Here is a 17,556-nt window from a genome sequence, read left to right as displayed (position 1 = left end):
GGAAAGCAGAAATAATCTGCCTACATTCAGCCCAGGCCATGCATTTGTTCAACCTCTACACACTCAAAACCACCTCTTCCTTAGAACATCCACTACATGACCAAAATGTACTATGCACCAGTAAGAGGAAAAAGTCTTATGAAATTAAGCCATTCACTGACACGTACCTGCAGTCCCATCCCTGGTCTGAATACGATCAGATTTTATATTTTGGAGATTTAATATTTTGGTGGCACGCACCAGGTCTCGCAAAGAAAAGAATATGTAACCAGAGGCCCTAAAACACCCCTTAAATATCTTAGTATCCCAGTGTGGGCCAAAGTTTGAGCGCTACTGCTAGAAAGGATTACAGAAAACTGGTAGCAGAGAAATAAAAAAGGGGCAGGTTTTGAAACAAAGTAATGGCTGTACTTAGCAAGATCCAGAGGTCCGTGTCCATTCCAATATCCTCTCACTAACAGCAGCCAAGAACGAAGCATGTAAGAATACAATAACTACATAGCAATGCTTCCCCAGAATATTCCTTGATCCCCCAACAGTTTGCAGAAGCAGGATTTCCTGAACAAGAATAGGTAGGTATTTGATGATTCTTCCACAAAACAGCAGTTTCCCTCTCCACTGATGTAATGTTTAGACTCCTTAAATTCCTGGGGCAAGAAATTCTATAGCTTAATTACACGTTCTGTTGGGAACCACCTCCTTTTGTCTGTTTTCAATTCATCAGCTGCTATTTTCATTAGATACCTCTTAGTGTGTGTGCACTAAAATAGACAGTGAATAAACACCCCCTATTTTTGTCCCATTGGTTGCTGAACACTTAACAGGATTCTGTCACACCACTTTCTGGTCACCTTTTCTACCTTAACAAATTCATGCTGCTCCTCTTACAGAAATTGTTCCATATTTCAGATTTTCTCTTCCTTAAAACTTCAACTACATTCTTTTTGTGGTGATTACAGGGCTAGGTGTAAGCAGGGCAAAACTGTGTAAGATGATTAAATTTCTTAAAAGTTATAATCATTATTCTCCCTTTCTTTCCTAACCATTTCTAGTGGCAGTAGTCAGCTTTGAGCTCAACTTTTTAGATGAGAAGGCAAGCTTGTTCCTCCCCAACTCCAAATAGAACACATGAAGCAATTTATGAGAAATTTCATCTGCCATTTTAATGTCTGGTTGCTGAGCACTGTTGAGTCCCTGTGTAATGCTAGGGTCTGCCTTTGCATCTGCTACCCATCAGTGAAGTCTGTGAGCTCACTTTTCTTCTATACACCTTATTAACTTGAACATGCTCTGTTAACATAACCCTGGACAATTGTTACCTGGAGCTCCGCTATACTCTATTCACTACCAACTTTTCCTCTTATATTTTAGTCATTAATTTAGCCACATAAAATCCTTTCCCACTATCCTGTGGCTGCTTAGTTTCTTCAAAATTCTTTGGTGGGTGTCCTAGTCAAATGCTTGTTGGACATCCAAGGAAATTCCTTCTGTCAGATCTTTATTTATGTACTTGCCTTCAAAAAACCTCCAGCGAGTTTGCAAAACATGACATCCCTTCACAGCAGGGTCTTAACTCTTCCTCAATACATCATGTTTATCCACGTTACTTTCATTATTATTATTTTGACTGATTTACTTGGAACAGATGTCAGGCTTAGTAATCTGTAGTTCCCCAGATTTGTCCTGAAGCCTTTTTTTCAAGTAGTGTCACATACAGATTAGGACACTATAGATCACACACACATGAATTTATATCTTAGCTAAAGCTATCTTAGGTGTCGTATTTGTTGCTCACTGTCTACAATACAATGATCCTTGCTTGCTTGCTGTTTGGAAAGCTGCACTTCTAAATGCAAAGCAGGCCTCTCTAAAGACATGAAAGTGGTTTTCATTTTTTCACAGAAGGTTTAAGCATTATCTTTAGGAAGATCAGTACATGATAAAGATTTACTGTAACAGTAATACTACAAACATTTGATTGCATCGAAAAGCCTCTCTTATCTTTCCAGTCTGTAAATAATACTTCCATAAATATATGTTCCTGTGCAGCAGTAGCCATTCAACTATGTAATAGCTGTCCTAATTACCAGAAAACACAAATGAGCTTGTGAAGACAGTTATTCATTTGCAAATGAGACAGCATTCAAAGAGAAGTAAAACTTTTAACATCTTTCTGGAATTGAGAACTTCTGTAGAAATTACAACCAATAAGCAGGCAACTTGAGATATGGACTAAAACAATGTGCACAAGTATTTTTAGGCTCATCAATTGTGTGAAGTTGCAGTTTTATAACACAAAGTTTTTAAGTACCATCTAAGTTTCAGGTTTAAATTCACACAATTTTTCTTCAACACAGTGCCAACTTTCATCTCTTTTAACTCACAAGTCCAAAGACAAAGAGTTGAAAATTAGTCTTACAAACTGATCAAGTGCTTTTCTGTGGTGCAGGCTCAAATGCTAGATTCATTGTGACTGTATTTCTACTGGCAGGATGTTAAGGTTAAACCTAACAGTGTGTTTAAATCCACATGCAACTGCTCCAGCTCCTTTTTCACCTTTGTATTTTCCATGAGTCTAATAGAAGCTTGTAGTTCTAATACCAGCGGAAGAGCAGCACAGATTCGTCAATTCAGTCTGTTTAAGTCAAATGGAGGGAGAAGATTAAAAAAGCCATATTATCAAGACTGGTAAAAAGACCATTGGAGCAAGCACAGTGTTCACATCCTATGTTTTTACAGCACTAAGAAGAAAAAAAAAATTACCCTAACTATAGATGTTGAAAAAAACACCTTTCCAAATATGAGATGAAAACATTTCCTTGTCTTAAAGCTTCTGGTGCTGCCCAGTCTTCCAGGCAGCAGGAAAGTTAACAGTAGTCTCACTGCTACTGCTGCAGGAGTGAGAGGACACAGCTGACGATAAAGCCATACACAGCCTTGATATTAATAGCAGAAGGCTAAGACAAGCAAGAGAACAATGCAGTTGCAGAGAGTTTTCTCCCCTCTTCCCAAACTGGCATAAGAAAGCTGGGAGGAACAAACAAACAAATTTGTCTGCAAAAACAAACAAAAATATTCTGCCTTTTCAACACCTGTATTTTGTTTAATTTCAACTGCCACACTTACTGTTTTGGCCCTCTTAAATCATTCAATGAAAATCACAGAACAGCTGAAACTGGAAGGGACATCTGGAGGATGCCTACCCCAACCCCCCTGCTCAAAGCATGTCAATGACAGCAAGTTGCTCAGGGCTGTGTCCAGCTGGGTTTTGAGTTCTTGCCAAGGATGGAGAATCCACAACATTTTTTTGGACCACCTGTTTCAGCGATCTATCACCCTTACCATAAAAAAAACCTCCTTTTTTTTTATGTTTAAATAGAATTTCCTGTATTAAAATTTGTGCCCATTACTTTGTGCCATCAGTGGAAACTACTGAGAGCAGCCTGACTCTGTCTTCTTTATTCCACCCCATTAGGTTATTTACACACATAGGGTGCTCCTGAGCATTCTCCTCTCCAGGCTGAGCAATCCTAGCTTTCTCAGCTTCTCCTCATAAGAGAAATTCTCCAGAGCCTTAGTCATCTTAGTGGCCCTTTGTTGGACTCTCTCCAGTATGGCTATGTCTCTCTTGTACTGGGGAGCCCAGAAGCACACAGCACTTGAAGTGGGGCCTTATCAGTGCAGAGTACGGGGAAAGGATCACTACCTTGATCTGTTGGTAACTTTTCCTAATGCATCCCGAACACTTCTGACCATCTTTGTTGCAAGTGTACATTCATGGCTTACATATATCTTTCCCACCAGGATCCCTGTGCCCTTTTCTGCACTTTCTTTTCAGCTGATTGGACCCTACCACAGACTGGAGCCTGGAGCTGTTCCTCCCCAGGATCACTGAATTTCCTTTTACTGAACTTCTGGAGGTTCCCATCAGACAATTCCTCTGTCGATGTCCCTCTGGATGTCAGCACAACCCTCTTTGGTCTGTCAGCTCATCCTACAAGCTTGCTGAGGGTGCACCTCTGTGTGACCCCCAGGTCAGTAACAAAGGTGTTAAACAGGATTGGCTCTGGTACTGAGCCCCAGGGTACACTGCTAGTGACCGGCCACCAGCTTTTCAGCCACTTGAGACATTGTGCCACTGATGCCAACCCTCTGAGCCTGTCAGGTCAGACAGTTTCCAGTCGCTTTCACTGTTCACCCACCTGGCATGCACTTCATTGTTTATAAGGATGCTATGGGAGACCGCACTGAAAACCTCACTGAAGTCAACATAAACAATGTTCACTGCTCTGCTCTCATCTACCCAGCCAATCTCATCACACAAGGTGGTTGAACATGATTTCTTCTCCATGCTATGTTGACAGATCCAAATCAACAGCTTGTCTTTCACTTTTGAAAGTTATTCTAGCGTCTGTTCATCTTCTCCAATCTAAGCTTATGTTTCGGTTTTTTTCTTTGGATGTCTACAATACACTTACTAATAGCTGCACGTCTACTAATGGAAATGTCCCTAAAACAACTAACAATCTCACAGCACTGCTTAACAAACTACTTATTCCAGCCAGGCACTGAAATAACAATGCTTCTTTTTTTCTCCACAAATGTATGTAAACTAGTAGCAATGTTGTTGCAGCTGTAATGGCCTAATGACCTCAGAGAAGCAAGGAAAACACCCTCCTCCCTGCCCCCAAATACACTCACTACTTACCACCATGCCCATAAGAAATTTTCTCTCCTTTAAACTGAGTATTTTGTTAACAGCATCCTTTCTACACATTTAGGATAATAACCATATTTTGTCAGGCTTTTGACAGAAACAACTTCTTTTCTCAGATTTCCTGGCCTCCCTGAAACAGAAACATCAGAAATTTCAGGGAGCATCTTCTCCACATGCTTTTTTCTTAACATTTTTCACCTTCTCTCTTCCCTTCAGAAGTGCAGTGAAGAAATCTCAGACTCAAACTATGCTTAGAAAAGGTCCATCCTTACACTCAGGGATGAAAGAAAGCACAGCACTAAACCCTCTGCACTCAAGTGATGGTGTACTTAGAAGGTAAGCATCCTTTCAATCTCCACTAAAACTAAAGATGCATCAAAACATTTTGGCCAGCAAAGAAGCGATGCAATTTTCATAAATTCTGTCCACTTTTAAACAATTCCAGGTAATGGATAATCCAGTAGCTGGCTTGGCTAAATGGTAAGCACTGCAGTAATGACAGGCTACAGTTGTGGTTTTACACTGTATTATACGTCCAACTAAGTGTTTCAAACACATGCTGTGGCATTAAATGGAACTGGAAGAGCAGATTACAACATGAATCCTGTATTCTTTCACCAATTTAGTGATGTACTGCCAAAAAGGAGTCCATTTTAAAAGCCGTGTTGTACGTTTGGCCAGGACACGTCTGCTGTAGTTCCGACAGACCATGGACAATTGTCTGACAACCACTTCTGGGGTACTAATGCTCTCTGCAGCCCAGTGATTGACTAAAATATTTGAAACAAATTTTGACATAATCCAAATCAGATTATAACAATTTTCAAGCAGCTGATGCTCTGGGCCAACGCTAGTTGACAGCACCCATTTAAAAACTCTTTCACACCCCTACAAGTTAAATCAACTTGGCACTCTCTCTGGTAGGCAATTGTCTCCTTAAAGTATGAGCACTATTTATTCAAGTGAATTGCTGCATTAAGGGGGCAGTTGGCTGGCATGGGGAGGACCGGACTGACTGACAATGCGCCTTAGTCACAAAGAAATTGCAGCAAGAGTTTCTAAAAACCAAAAAGCAGTTAGGACTGTGAATAGATGAAGCAGGCTGAAGACACAAAAGTACAGGATGTGTCCAGGAAGATGCCAGTGCTTCAATAAGCTTCCTAACTATGACTAATCTTAAAACAGTTCTTATGTCGTGTTTTGTAAATTTAGCATCTCAAGTGTTTCAGAGAATTTCAGTTTACTACTTAACCCCTTAATACCAGCTAAATATTGCAGCAACAGTTATTTGTGGAGGGTTTTTTTTTTTCCACAGCTATGTATGCTAAACAGCTAAGAGCTCTGTGAAGCTTCCTAGAGAGGGGATTTTATTTCACCTCTGAAATGTTACCAAAGAAATGCAGGGCAGCATTTAAAGGCTCATTCTCAAATTATTTTAAGGAGATTACAATATTCCCATCCCCCTTCCCCTTGTGAAATTTCAAGGATAAAGTACAAGAAAGCCATACAGAAAGTGCTTAGGTCATAATAATCACACAGACAGTTGAATTAATTCATGATTCCAACAGACACCAGAAGCACTGAAAGAAAAACTTGATACGCAAGAGTGCAAATGATAGATTTTACAAGAAGTATAGCAGAGTATTACGTAAGTAATCAAATCACTACATTTGAGCTCATTTGTCAAGTATGATTACTTCATCATTTGTGTACACAATGCAGATACTGTTGTGTAAAGCATTAGTGAAAGATGCCAAAGGCACTACTGTCTACTGTGGAACTCAACAGGATAACTCCGGACACCACCACCAAACACATGGGATAACATCCAGACCAATTTTTGGTGTAAATGAATTACCCTCTTCTCACCTCAGTAAGACTACATAAAGCCACTCAGGATGCCAGCCCGAGGCAGAAAATACAAACAAGGCTCCCCAAACGTCACAAAACTTGTCATGTAAAGCCTACTAGATTAAACAGCAATTCAAACAGATTCCTTTCATCTACTTAAGGATAAACTGCTCCAAAGTTTGCTGACAGTTTACCAAGTGTTTGTTTTCTCATGATAATTCTTAGGCTGCACAGACAAAAAAGTTTATAAAGAGATTCTAGTTTCTGAAAAATATTTGTAGTCAATGTTAAGTGACACGTGTTATTCACTGCTCAATGCAGTGAACTAATATAACTGTACTATCTAATTGAAAAAGGGAAAAAATCTTTGATTCAACTGCTAAATTAGTCTAGCTGTTTGAGCTAACAGATCCAATTTCACTGCCTGTTAAGGCAAGCAACACTTTTTTTGTCTTCATTTTATACTCTAATGAAGTCTACTTCAATAGAGTTGCCTCCACTTATCCCAGAGGACAATTTAGTCCTTTTGTGTAAAGCTAATCCAGCTCTCCCTGAAGTCAAGGGGAATTTTGCACTTGACTTCAGTGTGAAAAAGGATCACATCCTAGAATAGCAATGCTAAAATATCTGTGAATAAAAACAGGTTCAGATTTTCCAGTTCCTAATTAGCCAAAAAACTGCCACAAACAAACAAACTACCCTGCAACAAATCTTTCTCAAGTGAAAAAAGTATAATTTCCATTTCAGTTTAAAGCATGTGAGAAGTTATTCTACATGGCAATGTTTTAAAAGGGAATGATCCCACTCAGATATTCTGGCTGTAAAACTGTACTATCTGCATCTGCTTTGGCTTTCAGTTTCAGGGGAACTCGAGGGAAAAGTCAAAATCCATCAAATCTAGGAAATACTTTAAGAGAAGCAACAGTTAATTGGCATGGCTTCCAAGCTGTAGAAATCCTGCAGCAGTAACACTTGCAAAATTTTCAAATTTTCCATCAGAGCGCTCAGGGTTTCCTCAAGAACATCTCAGGCTGTGATCAATCCACTGGCTCAGAAGTTTTTGCAGGTTTCTCTGTTGGCCTAAATATGATTTGATTCCATCACATAGACTGCCTGGTTACCTGGCTACACTGTACTGCACATAATGCAGTAAACAATGTTTACTTCTAACTATCTGTATAACAGCAAAAGTAAAGTACAACAGACTTATGAAGCCAAATTAAGTCATATGCTGACTGACCATGTCATACATAGTTATAATACTAAGTTACCCTTCTGATGGGATTTTTTAAATATTTAAAGTGGAGAAAGAAATAATTTTTTTAAACTGAAATTTCTATAAAGACACAGATTTATTTTTAAGATAACCTATACTGAATTAAAAAAAATATTCAAACTGCATTGTTAGCTACCAAAACTTAAAACAAATTTAAATCACCAGACTGGCAGAGCTCATTCCTAACCACCTGAAATCAGAATCTGAATACCCAAATATCTAAAGTAACATAAGCTGTTGCAAGTGTAAAGAATATTCCACCCCTCAATATTATGTAGATACCGGTTGACTAGAATCTTAGAAACATCTGGGGAAGACAAAGTTAAATGACAGAGGAGAGATTTTTTTTTTTGTTTCTATTTTCAAAGAAAACAAAACCTTCAAGGTATGAGATCTATCCATTCTAATGCCTTATAGGTTGTGGTCACCAAAAATTATTCACAAACTAAAGCTAATATTCCCTTTTGCAAATAAATCTATCAGATTTAAAACAAAATGTGGTTTGCACCAGAATTATTGCCCTCTATAGCCTTATCTAAGAAGCAACACATTAACTTGTACTTTAAAATGTAACACTGGTTATTTATATGCATTTCAATCAAAATTTCCATTCAAATACCACTGAATGCAAACTAGGAAGAAAACAAATTGTCTTGCACAGAAATTGCACTTTCATTGCTTAAATAATTATATATATAGCTTAAGAGAATTATTAAGACACTTTATTATTACATTAAATATACACATGTAAAATCCATGCCCCTGGCAAAAAGCTAACAGGATTAGTGTAAACCTAATATGTAAGAGTCAATATATTTTACCAACTGGTCAGGCTCAATCTCTTTCTTTGGGAAAAGACCGAAGAAGCCCAAGTGTAAATCTGAGGTAAAATAGTAATTTAAAATAACCATATAAAATAAAAGTGTCATGCTTTTTAATGTAAGTCATGTATTAACTTGGCTATGATTTCACCATGTATGCACCAGATTTAAATAGTATTCTGATGGTACGTCAGACCTAAGCGAAAGGGAAGGGGAGGTAATCAAAGAGCCCTAGATTTAATAACCAATGCAAATGAATTCCAGAATATTTAAATACACCTACTATGCATGAACAAGTCAAACGTTTCCAGGGAAATAATTTTTCATCTATAAACTAACACTTGTCTCATTTTATGTACATCATGATAGCCTGAATCAATCAGATCTACGGTTTCTACAGTGTATAAGCTAAGAAATAATTCCTAAAATGAAAAAGAAGATAGATATCTTTAGCAAATTACATAATGTGCAGTTATTCAGCAAGATATTTTGAAAGCTTATCACTTTAAATAGCCTCAATCACTATGATTTATGAATTGTGTTCTAAGTGTGTAACTACTTAAAATACAGTACAGAATTGTACTTGAAAGTAAAAAAAAAGGTACCCATATTACTATTGCATCCTAGCCTCTAAAGCCATATACAGTTAGCATTTAATTTTTGTGTGTTCTGAAGTTAAGAATTTTGTGCTTGAATTTTGCTCTCTCACTTAAGAGCCACAGAAAAACAACAAAAAACCCCCACCAAACAAAAACAAATAACCCTTTTTTTCCCCACCAACTACAGAACATTAATACAATGCCTACTTCTCGGGCTTGAAAAAAACAAATGCTACTCAAGAAAATTTCCCCAACTGACCAGCAGTAACAACTCAGGGAATATCCTTGTTTTCCCTTCTCTTTTCTTCATGGGTAATTGTATTCAAAAGGAATAGTATTTTGCCCTATGCTGTAAGTGTTCCTGAATAGAATATTTAGCTTTACTATGAAAACAGAATTCAACATGGCTGCCTACAGTGAGACTAATATACTCTTTTTCTCTCCCCATTGAATGTTTTTCAGTTAGGTATGGATAAACTGATCTGGCCAATAGTATTATAACCTTTAATCGTCCTTTAAACAAATATTTAACACCAGTATCAGCTAAGCAAACCCATCCCTCTCTTTGCTTTCAGGACTTTGTCATTCTATTCATGCAACTTCTGTTCTAAAATATATGGCGACGGAATCTCAAAAAAACAAAATCAAGGAATATACCTTGGCAAAAATCCCATATATCACGTCTCACAAGCCAGAGAGCACACTTACATTTTAAGATATTACTGCTGAAAGAAAACTGGAATACTTTTTATTTAGGACAGGCAGAAGCAGACGTGCCATCTGTTGCTCAAAGAACCCATACTGAAAATTTCCCTCTAACTAAACTTCCAAGAACTTTTACTTGAGACATTCAGAATTTATCCTGAATGGAGTGGATTAAAAAAAAAAAAAAAAAAATCAAGACAACAGGTATTTGCCTAGATAGACTTCTGGTCTGATTTATAACAACTGCTCTTTTAGTATGCTTTAGTTAAAGAACATGTGCATCAAAGAGAAGCTCTGTTCAGATTTAGGATAAAAAACCCCAAACGATCAATAAAAATACATGTCTTCCGTCCCCATACAGTAAGGGACAGCCTTCTTACAAGAATGATACACAACTCACCTGGGGTAGTCATCACACAAAGCAGAGAATGGTCTCTGCTTTGTGGAACTTAAATAAGTCTTGCATAAATTTGCATTAGGAAAAAGAAAACAAAAATCTGTATTTTCAGGTTCACCTGTCACTGAAGTATTGCAGGATCTCCTGTTAGGAGACATTACCTACAAGCTCATAAGATGCATTACTAAGCATGTTCACAGCTTCATCAGAGCATCGCTGCAAGTTCACAGCTCCAAGGAAATGAGGAGTATTTCAACTGAACTACTGTAATCAGAGCTGGTCACAAACACCAAATACTAGCTATCAACAAAACACCAGAAGTCGCAAAATGTTCTGCTGGCATGTTCTGTTTTCAGCTCAAGAAGGTACAGGAGGAAGGACACAAACCACTTGCTTTTATCACCGTAAGCTTTCCTCCCATTTCATCTCACCCTTGCTTAGTCCTCTCATGAATACAAATGCCGTGTCTTTACAGATTTTTAAAATGGAAACTTTGCTACTAGGTTTGGTGCAGATCTGTAATTTTTAAGATGTTTGGAGACCCTGTTTTATGCAAAGTTCAGAGCTAAATGTCACACTTAATTCTGTGTTTCTCACAGGCTAATTCTGATCAACTTCTAACTGAAGCACTACACATTTTTTCTGTTAATATTCTTCTGAAGACCTCAGTTTGGGAATCAGTAATGTAAGGTTTTTATCTCAAACTTCAAACCTCCAGAAAAACAGATCAAAATCAAGGCGAAGAAAGGAGATACAAGAGAACTAAAAAGATGTATGACTAATCTTTGTGATTTGTTTTAAACACTTTACAATGAAACACAGAACTTTTGTGTTTATTTTAAAATTTCCTCCCTCAACCTCAGCTTTGATAATGTTTTCTTCTCTAAGTCTGGCAAACAAATGCTAGTTTCAGATAAATGTGTGCTTTGAAAACAAGAATATTTTCTAGACATTAATTCTATATTCATTTTTCAGTGAAGCATACTTTGACCAAAACCTTAAAAGTGTTTTCATCTGTGAGGCACGTGTTAAGCTAAGCCTACTGAAAGGACAGTTTTTATGAATTAGACCAGAAGTCCATCAAGCCCAAACACCTCTGAGTCAGACCAGAAGTTCACTACCATCTGAAATGCTGGGCAATACTGGATGGTAAAAAGGGAGCCTAGGAGCCAGAAGAGCCTGTGGCCATGCTACCCTTGGTGCAGTCTTTTAGCTTCTGGACTTTGGGGCACTATCACTGGCAAAATATTTATGTTGAACAAGATGAGCTGGTAAAAATCAACCAGAAACAGGAGGAGTATGTAAAGAAAGAGAAGGACTTTGGAGGGATTTTCTTCTCTTCTGTGTTTACAAGTGTCAGTCATGATTTTAGTTTCCAATAAAATGTTCTTGAAAAGCAAGAAGATACACATAACAACTGAGACCTGTTTTATCTTTGCCACATTTTAAGCATAAATATTAATGTTGTTATCTAACCACACTTAAAATAACTTCTTAAAACTGGATTATTCACTATTAATTTGTTTTAAGTCTCCCTTTCCTGGCTGACTGCCAAAACAGTTATAATGCTACACAATTGCAATACACAAGAGATCCATAGCACCCTCTAATTACTCTTTAAATACCTCACACAAGCACTGCTTTTTCTTACAATTGGGAGGCCATTAGGTAGGGTTGAAAATTTCAAAACCTTTAGCCCAGATACTTTATTTTATTTCCGAAGTTTGCATGTACCACCAAAACGTTTGCCTGAACTACGGGCAAACGTGGTACAGGAATACCATCCTCCATTCTGACCCTTCTTTGCTACAGGGCTGTCAGTCCTGGGAAGCACACCTGAGACCTGACTGCACTTATACTCCATAATTCACATCATGAATAAAACACTATTACTGCCTCGGTTTTGCAACACTAGAAAGTGCTTTGGGCATGTGCAAAGGAAATTAACCCTACTAAATCAAACTCCTCCAATACGAAGACTGAGTTTAAATGTCTGATTAATGCCACAAAACTCTCCTGAAAGTTTCTCCAAAACAAAGTTAGAGGCCCTGATCTACAAAGATTTACTGATGTGGGTGTGTTTACTCAACTCTCAACTTCACCGTCAATGGAATTAAATAAAGGTATTGTTATAAGCCTGGTCTAGCTAACCCTAAAATTTGAGCTAAAAGGGTTCATCACTTCTGAAGAATCATTTAGTTTTCCCAGACTCCTCTAGACTTCTGGTGTGAAGAAAGCCACAGAAACATCTTAAGCCATAGAAGCTTTTCATCTCCCTGAACTCGAAAGACAAATTATGTGATGTTCAGTAGCACTATCAGAATTCAAAATTTACATAAACATTTAAGATATAGGTGCAGTCAATATTGATACTTACTAGAATCTCATGTAACACTACTATAAAAGCATTTGCCTTCCAAAAATACTAAGATAAAATACAGCCAAGTTAGCAAAAAAAGTTATCTATTTCCCTACACAACAACTAAGAGTGTTTAAGAAGCTAAAATACAAATTATTCCAGTCTGAGGTTTTACTTCCTCAGCATTCTCCAACCATGCTCTATAACATTACCTAATACTACAGTCAAGAAAAATCAAAACAAAACCCCACTCTTGGCCACAACAGTCAGTCAACACAGCCTTAAACACAGCTAGTGATGATGTCTACAGCAGTATTCCACTGAGCTGTGGGGCTCGGATGCAAGCCAGGGCTAGCTACAAGTCCAGCTCAAGGGCTTGATTTCAGCTGTGCATGGCTTTGGTCCACTGACTTATGGGACACAGCATGAAACCCAGTGCTCTATGCGGTGCCAACCCAAAATGACAACAGAGAGCATTTCCCATCCTATTTCCAGGTATCCTTTACATTTTCAAACAATATGTGGTTAAATCTAAAGAGAAGAAAACTCATGCATAAGTGATAGTGTTTACTTACTCAATTTCTAGCATTAACATTACTATCATCTTGATCTCTGATCCTGCAATCAGCCGTGCATGTTAACTTTACCTAAGGGGGCAGTCCCACTCATTTCAATAACTTACTTTGGTGCCAGTTTCTGTTCTGATGCACTGGCATCAATGATAAACCCCCATAAGTGGAAAAGGCAGTAAGAACGACCTCTTATAACCTAAAATTAAACTTGTCCTACAATTAGTTGACTGCATCTTTTCAATATGACTTCTTCCCTACTAAACTCAGCATACACATGGGATGTTGTCCAGGTTTACCTTTGAAACCTGGCACTTGGTGATACAATCTGGAACCCTACAGCTCTAATCATTGGTGCGAATGCAGCAGGGACCGTAGTGATTGAAAGAAGTCCCCATATGGCAACTGTAAAGCAGTTCATATTTTAAAAAATTATTAAAAAAAGTGGTTGCCATATCATAAAATCCATCACTATAAAACAGCCTCCTACTGGCACTCTCAAGGAGAACAAAATGAAATAAATCCTGAGACTGAGTTATTTAATTGTATTTGGAGGTGGTTCCTCCAGGACAAAAATTAACCTATTCTGTTACAGTAGTTAGAAAAACTCCAGTTCTCCCCCATGGATCAATCTGTTCCATCAACAGACACAGGACTTTCAGTACTAGAAGCCTGAAACCTTTCAGGAGGACTTCACAGAAACCACAGGCTGTGTATGTACACACAGAAGGTGTCCTACCTGAAAAAGGCTGCTTGATGCAACACAGCAGAATAAGCACACATTCCTAAAGTCGTTTTTGTGTTAGTACTGACACCAATTTTTAAATTGACATCAAGGTATCTTACTCAAACTGTGATCAAAGCATGTGGCAAAACAGTTGGATGCAAGTAGGGAATATGGATGAAAGAACGTATTTCTTTTAACTAAGGAATTATCTACTGAAAATACACAGCTTTCGTCCACAGGCAGCACATATGGAAAAGTAAAACCATGCAGCCAGTTTGTTCATAAAGTAAACTTTGACCACATAATCTGACATGTGCCACACCGCAGACTTTTGCATCGCTGTCACATGACGGCCATGATTTATCAGACCAAACAGAGTGACAATTTCACTCTTCAGGAGCTGCAGAAGTGCACAAAGCTCAAAATGAAGAGCATTTCTTTAGTGCAGAAGAATAGTTCTCTGCTCTGTTGCACAAATACTGATAAAAACCCCTAAATTGTGAAGTTTTTAAATAATTCCGTTACACAGTATGCAGCACACCAAAAATGTATTAAGTATTTTTCCAGCTATTTCAAAATAATGCAACAATTTAAGTATACTTTCAATTCCATTCATTAGTTTCGTAGCCAAAGAACTGTTGTTGAGTAACAAATATTTCCCTGAAAATCTCTCTTTATAATACAGAATATAGACTAAACCTGCCTTGGGCTCACCACTCTCATTCCAGATGGAATGGTACTGGGGTTGAGGTATTAAATAACTAGTAGCTCTGCAAGCAGCAAAAACGGGAGGCCCCATTTCCTGCATCAATTTCCAGCTTGAGGTAAGCGTTGCCATGAACTCCTGGCGTGCAGGTTAAGAGCTCCGCTCCACCTGGCTTCCTTACTTTCACAAATTTTCTAGAAACTGCTCACCTGGGAGACCTCTGCTGCCAAATTTATTTGAAATCAGCTAAGAGCCAGAAGAGTTACTAGAGGGACTAAAGGCACACAGAGATTACAGTTCTATTTGAGCCGCACCTGCTAAGGAAATAAAGCTAACAAAGCACATGGAATAATTAATTACTGGCAATTCCTGCTACTAACTACTGTCACAGCTGGTATCACTGGATCTTTTTCTTTGTAATTCCGCACAAGCAGAGTGCCCGTGCTGCTGTCTCTGTTCCCATCACAGATGCTACCTTGTCCCAAAATTAACCACAACACCCTGGCTGTGCAAAATACACAGTCTCCACTCTATGCCTATGCTCAACAGGAAGCTCCTATAGCTAAATTTACAGCCAGACATCAGAAACAAGAGTGGAAGGGCAAGGTTTTGTTGTTTGGAAAGGAAAGGTTCTTACTTCTATGAAGCCTACAAAAACATGGTTATGGCTGAACTGTACCACCTACCAACAGAGATACTGCAAAGGTAACTGACAAGGCAATGCTATCCCTCTTCAAGGTCTGAAGTAAACTTTTGTATCTGGCCCTCCTGCCTAAAGATCAATTTCACTTGCAAAATTTGCCTGAAATATCATTCAGCTGTCTATGAATTATTAACTGCAAACCAATACACTTTCTTTGTCAACATACTCCAAGTTTCAAAACTGGTTTTGGAACATTCTGCCACTTTAAGAAAACCCAAACATCTAATTTTTAATTCATGACCGGCCTCTGCCTAGGGTTAAATCCAGCAGGTACATCTGAATACACCTTAACAACATGAGCTTCAGCAATATTTCTGTCCTACTTTTCCCAGTGCCAAGTGGACCATACCCACATGCATGCAAGAAACCCAGAACCCCATATATTAATATAATAAATAACCGTATCATAAACTTCACATATTTGTAATACTGAATATTGGAGAAGTCATCACACTAGCCCTTGGCCTGAGCACACAACTTTAAGCATATCAAACCTGCAGGTCCACACAGAGCAGAAAGTTACGTGCAGAGTCCGCAGGAACAGGGGCCTGTGTGTGTCCAATACATTTTATTTTAACCGTGAGGAAGACAAGGAGCCTTAATGAAGTGTGATGATTGAACATTTAAATTAATGACTCAGAAATGTTAAGCAGTCGTGTCCCAAGCTCGATAAAGGGATATAAACTAGAACAGTGGGGCGGGGATGGGGGGGGGGGAGGGGGGGAAGGAAGGGGGGGATGTGTTAGAAAAATTATTAGAAAATAAAACCACGCAGGCCAAGCTACAGGCGACTCCCGAACGTTGCCCTTTTACATCCTCCGGCCCCGCACCGGGAGCGGCGCCGGGAGCAGCTCACGCCGAGCACCAGCCCGGGCGGTGAACGCCGCCACCGCCGGGGGACGAGCAGCCGCCCCGCAGCGCCCGCGGCAGCCCGGCGGGAAGGGGCCGCGGGGGAAACCGGGCCAAGGAGAGGTCACGGGGCCCTCCCCCCACAAACTTACTCCCCGCAGCCCGCCCCACGCAGCCCGCCCAGCCCAGCCCGGCTCCCGCCCGCCCGACCCCTCGGCCCCACGGGCAGGGGCTCGGGCCCGGGAGAAAGTTGCCGAGAAAGTTTCTGCAGAGGAGAAGGGGCCAGGGGTGCGGGATGCCCCCCGCCCCCGGGGCGCGGCGGCGGGGCGAGGCCGGGGGCAGGGCGGCCAGGGCCTAGCGCCTCCATCGCCGCCGCCATCGCGGCCGCCGTTCCCGTGGGGCGGCGGAGCAGGGACGCGGCCGGGGCCTCACCTGCCTCTCCTCGGCGTGGCGGGTGGGAGAAGGAGGGGGGGAGGGAAGGAAGCGGGGGCCCCCCCGCTCCTCCCGGAGCCGCGGCGACCCGGGGAGGGAAGCGGGGAGGAGGGGGAGGGAGGAGGGACGAGGAGGAGGGAGCCGAGCGCTCCGGTGCGTGCGGGGAGCTGGAGCCTCGCTGCGGGAGGAGGAGGAGGACGAGACACCCCGCCCCTACGGCCGGGATCTCCGGCGGGCACCGCGGCCCCTCCTCCGCACCGTGCTTCCCTCCATGCGCTCCGGACCGGGATCGCCGCGCCTCCCGGCCGGGGCAGCGCCTCCACGCCCGAACCGGAGGCCGCGGGGAGGAGCCGGGCGGCTCCCGCGGAGCCGGGCAGGCGGCGGCGGTCCCTCCTCCGCGCCGCCCCGCGCACCGAGACAACATGGTGGAGGCGTGCGGGGCGGCGCGGGGGCGGCGGGGAGGGAGCCGGGGCTTGCCCTGCCCCGTGGCTCGCCCCAGCGCGGCCGCCTACTCCCGGGCTTGGGTTGCAGGGACCCTCGTCGGGGTAGATCCGGGGGAGCTGCTCCTCCCGCCGTGCTGGGCTGGTGAGCTCGGCAAGCCTCTCTTGGCAGAGAAGCTGAACCTGAAACGTTCCAGCAGCGGAGCCCTTCGGCGTGGCGCGTGAAAGGCGAACAAAAATAACTTTTAAAACTCCTCGCCTAGGCATCTTCAGGTGGGCCACGGCTTAGGCTCGTACATTTAACTTCTTGTGGGTCAAACAGAAGCAGAACGACCCTCCGGCAGTGCGGCTGCTGCAGCGGCCGGCGGGGAGCAGCGCCGGCAGCTCGGGAATGCCCAGGGCGGC

At 41.1% G+C, this 17,556-nt stretch overlaps 1 protein-coding gene across 1 annotated transcript in view; it reads right to left on the bottom strand.

The window, feature by feature from the left end:
• YES1 (YES proto-oncogene 1, Src family tyrosine kinase) overlaps nucleotides 1–17,041 on the bottom strand; it is a 51,060-nt gene extending 34,019 nt beyond the window's left edge. Inside the window, exon 1 of the mRNA XM_048289378.1 lies at nucleotides 16,712–17,041. The gene's annotated coding sequence lies outside the window, so the exon portion shown is untranslated. The remainder of the gene's footprint in view (nucleotides 1–16,711) is intronic.
• Nucleotides 17,042–17,556: the final 515 nt, after the last annotated feature.

This window comes from Corvus hawaiiensis, chromosome 30, assembly GCF_020740725.1.
Source record: "Corvus hawaiiensis isolate bCorHaw1 chromosome 30, bCorHaw1.pri.cur, whole genome shotgun sequence".
NCBI classification, from domain to species: Eukaryota; Metazoa; Chordata; class Aves; order Passeriformes; family Corvidae; genus Corvus; species Corvus hawaiiensis.
The sequence above is the reverse complement of the archived record's forward strand: the minus strand, read 5'-3'. Positions and strand labels throughout refer to the sequence as shown.